General features: G+C 40.6%; 1 pseudogene; it reads right to left on the minus strand.

The window, feature by feature from the left end:
* Window positions 1-850: 850 nt before the first annotated feature.
* Window positions 851-5,163, minus strand: LOC148920618 (uncharacterized; annotated as a pseudogene).
* Window positions 5,164-5,585: the final 422 nt, after the last annotated feature.

Raw genomic sequence — 5,585 nt, forward strand, 5'->3', positions numbered from 1 at the left:
ATTTATTGAACATGGGGGTCAAAACTAATTTGCAACCCAAGTATAGACAAAGACGTACTCGCTTGCCTCTAGGGCCTTGGAATTTGTCAAGAGCAGAGAAGAGAGCGGTTTGCAATTCTTTCTATGGTATGAAGGTCCCTGAATGTTATTGTTCAAATATAAAAAATCTTGTATCTTTAAAAGATTCAAGACTTCTTGGACTTAAATCTCATGATTGTCATACCTTGATGCACTCCCTATGGCAATTCGTTCTGTTTCGGAGAAGCCTGCAAGGTATGTAATAACTCGATTGTGCTTCTTCTTCAATGCTATATGTGCAAAGATGGTAGATGTTTCCAAGCTGGATAAGTTGGAAGAAGATGTAGTAGTTACTTTGTGTTTGCTTGAGAAGTACTTTCCCCCTTCATTCTTTGATATCATGGTTCATCTAGTAGTGCATCTTGCTAGAGAAGTTCATCTATGTGGCCCAATATATTTTAGATGGATGTATCCGTTTGAAAGGTATATGAAAGTGCTAAAAGGGTATGTTCAGAACCGTTTTGAAACATAATCCACAGCAAGTAAGATATAATTAAAACCATGTGAAGAAGGAAAAGGGCCCATGAAATCAATACCCCAAACATCAAAAATCTCAACAGAAAAGATAGGGGTTTGTGGCATTTGATCTTTTGCACCTATATTGCCCGTTCTTTGACAACGATCACAAGTCATACAAAAAATTCTAGCATCCTTAAAGATAGTAGGCCAATAAAACCCACATTCTAAAACCTTAAGTGCTGTGCATTGTGTACCAAAGTGACCCACACATGCATAAGTGTGACAGAAGGTTAAGATTGAATTAAACTCATAATCATGCACACATCTACGAATAATTTGATCAGGGCAATATTTCCACAAATAAGGGTCATCCCACACATAAAACTGCAATTTTTTTAAGTTTATCGCGTTGGTGCCTAGTTATGGTGCTTGGAACTTGTTTAGACACAATATAATTCACAATATCAGCATACCATGGCTCACTTACCTCAATGGTCAGCACTTGTTCATCTGGGAATGCCTCTGGAATAGGTAGAAGGTCTTCTTCATGTACCAAATGGCTCAAATGGTCAGCCACTACATTTTCACATCCTCTTTTGTCCCTAATTTCCACGCAAACTCCTGAAGAAGCATCCAGCGAATAAGCCTTGGTTTGGCTTCTTTCTTTGTGAGTAAGTACTTCAAAGCTGCATGGTCAGAGTAAATTATAACTTTAGTACAAAGTAAATAAGAACGAAACTTATCTAAAGCAAACACAACAGCAAGAAGTTCTTTTTCAGGTGGAGTAATTCAATTGAGCATCATTCAAGGTTCGGGATGCGTAGTAGATGACGCGTGGCTTCTTGTCCTTCCGTTGTCCCAAAACAGCCCCTAAAGCATAATCTGATGCATCACACATAAGCTCGAACGGAAGGCTCCAATCTGGTGGAACAACGATAGGTGCCAAGTTAACAATTCTTTGAGGTGATTGAACGCCTTCTCACATTCGTCATGGAACACAAACGGCACATCCTTTTGTAGAAGTCGGCACAAGGGTGTTGAAATCTTCGAAAATCTTTGATAAAACGTCTATAGAATCCTGCATGTCCAAGGAAAGAACGAACCTCTCTCACGGTGGGAGAGGGTAAGTGGCGTACAAGACCTATTTTGATTTATCAACTTCAATTCCTTTTCTGAAACTATATGTCCTAAAACTATGCCTTGTTTTACCATGAAGTGACATTTTTCCCAATTTAAAACAAGGTTGGTTTCAATGCAACGTTTTAATATCAACGTGAGATTAGTTAAACAGCCATCAAAAGAGTCACCAAAGACACTAAAATCATCCATGAAAACCTCAATAATCTTCTCAACGAAATCGGAAAAGATACTTACCATGCATCTTTGAAAGGTGGCTGGTGCATTACATAAACCAAATGGCATTCACGATAAACAAAAGTATCAAACGGACAAGTAAAAGTAGTCTTTTCTTGGTCATCTGGGGCTATAACAATCTGATTATATCCCGAATAGCCATCAAGAAAGCAATAAAAAGAATGACCGGCTAACCTTTCAAGCATTTGATCAATGAACGGCAAAGGAAGTGATCTTTCCTTGTGGTGGCGTTGAGCTTCCTATAATCAATGCAAACTCTCCAACCTGCTTTGGATACGAGTCGGGACAAGTTCTATTCTCTTCATTTTTTACCAGAGTGACTCCTGATTTCTTTGGTACAACTTGAACCGGTGAAACCCAACGACTATCCGAAATTGGGTAAATGACCCCACAATCAAGAAGCTTAATGATCTCCTTTTTCACAACTTCCATCATTGGAGGGTTGAGTCGGCGTTGAGCCTCTCGAGTTGGTTTAGCCCCCTCCTCTAGAAGTATGCGATGCATGCATGTTGTAGGACTAAGTCCCTTGATGTCGGCTAAAGTCCATCCAATAGCTTTTTGTACTCTTGCAACACCCGAACTAGTTTTTCCTCCTCCACTGCCGTGAGTGATGAAGAGATTATGACAGGCAAAGTCTCTTTATCTCCCAAGAAGACATACTTCAAATGATTCGGTAACGGTTTAAGCTCGAGAGTGGGTCCCTGAATCACCGAAGGTAACAACTTGTTAGTAGAAACGGGAATTGGGATTGGGATTGGAGACTTACCAACATATTGTGGCAGTGACTCAAGGGCAGCCACCATCTCGCCAATTTCTTCATGATTAGGTTCGCCCCATTTTTGATGAGTTCAATTCCCTGAACAATGGTGGTTTCAAGGACATCCCTATCTAGGGATTCGAGATATTCCTGCGCCAAAGAATCAAATGCATCAATAGAGAAACAGGAGTGATCATCAATAGGGTACCTTATAGCTTCAGAAATATTGAAATCAATGATATGCCATCAAATTCCATTGTCAACGTCCCCTTGAACACATGGATCTTGGTTCGGGCTGTTTTCATGAAAGGTCGTCCAAGTAAGATTGGCAATGGTGTAGAATGGGCCGAATCCTCCATGTCAAGCACATAAAAATCTGCTGGAAATATCAAGTGGTTAACCCGCACCAAAACATCTTCCAAAACTCCTTTCGGATATGCATTAGAACGATCGGCTAATTGAATTATAACGCCATCATTTTTAAGCTCTCCTAAGTTCATAGATGCATAAATAGAGTATGGCATGACATTAATGGAAGCACCTAAATCTAACATGGCATGTTCAAACTTGGTGTTACCAATAACACAAGGGATTGTGAAACTACCTGGATCTTTGCATTTAGGTGGCGTTTTGCTAAAACTCATGGAAACGTTCTCACTTACCCTTACCACTTCTTTGTTTGAAATCCTCCTCCTTGTTGTACAAAGCTCTTTCAAGAATTTAGCATATCTTGGAACTTGCTTTATTAAGCGTCAAGAAGTGGGATATTGACTTGTACCTTCCTGAAAGTCTCTAAGATGTCTTTTTCATTCTCTTCTTTCCTAGATTGCATAAACCTGCGAGGGAAAGGCACATTTGGTGGGATAGGGTTAGAATGAGTTGAATTTGGAACAACCTTACCTGAGTTTGGTTGTGTAGGAGCTTTGGGGGACTGCAGCAAGGGTCGTTCCTCCCTTGTCGTGGCTTTGTCCACCTCCTTCTCTTTGAGTAGCAAACGCTTTTCTCTCTTTTGGGCTTTGTTTGGACATTTTGGGATTGGTTCCAATCTCTTTACCACTCCTCAAGATGATAGCTTTAGCCGTTTCAAAACCTCCTTTTGGATTGACAATGGTTGAGCTAGGTAGTTTGCCTTCTTCTCTAAACTGTCCCATGAACTCCGCCATCCCTAATTTGCTTCTTCACTTCGCTCATCTCTTTGGCTTGATTTTGTAAACCTGAGTCAAAGAAGTTAGTACTTTAAGCATTTGATCATTATCCAATGGCGAACCTGAATTTGATTGGGCAGTTTGTGGTTGAGGTGTGGTGGTGCGAACGGCCTTTGATAGAGCCCTGGAGGTGGTGTCTATATCCGCCTTTGTTGTTGTTGAGGCTCCCTCCACTTCAAATTTGGATGATCTCTAACCCGGATTGTAGGTGTTTGAAAACGGGTCATACCTAGGTTGATTTTGGCCTTGATAACCTACGGCATTAGCACTTTCCCATCCCCCATTCTCTATTAATTGAGGACATTGATCAGTGGGGTGTCCATGCATAGAGCATACGCTACAAGTGGCTGTACTTTGCACTTTGGATCCTTCAACAACCTGCGAAATAAGAGTAGAGAGATTAGCCATTTGAGATTGAAGTTCCGAAATAGCACTTACCTCATTAACCGGACTTGGCCGTGTATGATCTCTCCTCCAACTCCTTCGTATTGTTGTGCATTCAAAGCTCGGTTTGCTATTAAGATCTTCGCAGAACTGGTGTTTTGTCAACCAAAGCACCTCCCGCCAAGCATCAAGCATTTGTCTCTCCAAAGGGAAGTAGTCCTTCATAGAAATATTGAATTAAAAGCTCTTCCTTCATTTGATGTTGTGGGCAGGATGCAACTAACGTCTTAAAACGCTCATAGTACCCTGGAAAGGATTCTCCCGGGCCTTTGTTGAATTCCACTAATTTTCTTCCTCAAAAGAATGACTCTTGAAGTTGGGAAGAATTTCTCTAAGAATGCTTTCTTCATACTTTCTCAAGTAAGTGACGGTTCCAGTGCTAGTTCATAGAGCCAATCTTTAGCCTTGTCCATAAGAGAGAATGGGAAGGCTTTCATCTTCAAAATATTCCCATCCACGTTAATGGGTGTCATACTTGAACATACTACTTCAAATTCCTTCAAATGCTTGTTTGGATCTTCCATGGACAGCGCATGGTATTTGGGAATGTGATGTGGCAAACTCGACTTCAATTCAAACTCATCGGTCTTACTGCAGCCTGCCCAGGGTATTGAATGCAAAGAGGGACTGCAGTGTCCAATCCAGAGGCTGAAAGTTCCTTGATTGTTCGATTGTCTACAGCCATGTCTTGTTCCTCTTCCAAGTCCGTTTGCTTCAGATTCAGGTTCGGAACTAGAACTAGAGGGATTGAGTTCTGGCTGCTTCCTCTTCCTTCTCAAAGTTCGCTCGAAATCGTAGTCAAAGTCCAATATGTGCGCATTTAACAGGGTGTGAACTTCGAGTCATAAACTAGTACCTAAAACAAAGAAAACAAAACAAAACAAAATCAGAAACACAAGAAAACGAAAACAAACGAAGATTAGCAATTTTGCTAATCCCAACGGCGCCAAAATTTGGCGCGAAATAACTAACGCACAAATTAAACCCTATAAATTATACAATCGTAGTACGAGTAAGTAGGGATCGTTCTATTCCGGGGATTAGGAGGGATGTTAATCAACACAAATTAGACTTATTAAACTGGAAACTAAGTTAAGGGAACAATGATTGGGGGGAATTTGGACGATTTAGAATAAAGTAAAACTGACAGCAGCAAACAACTAAGTTGTGAATGAAATATGGATTAAGGGATAGCTAGATGGATTCTTCTCCACACATGGAACATATGCACACAAATCGATCTCCAGTTACTCTTTCTATAAAGTATG

Source organism: Prunus mume, linkage group LG1 (assembly GCF_029339155.1).
Source record: "Prunus mume cultivar Tortuosa linkage group LG1, ASM2933915v1, whole genome shotgun sequence".
Taxonomy (NCBI): domain Eukaryota; kingdom Viridiplantae; phylum Streptophyta; class Magnoliopsida; order Rosales; family Rosaceae; genus Prunus; species Prunus mume.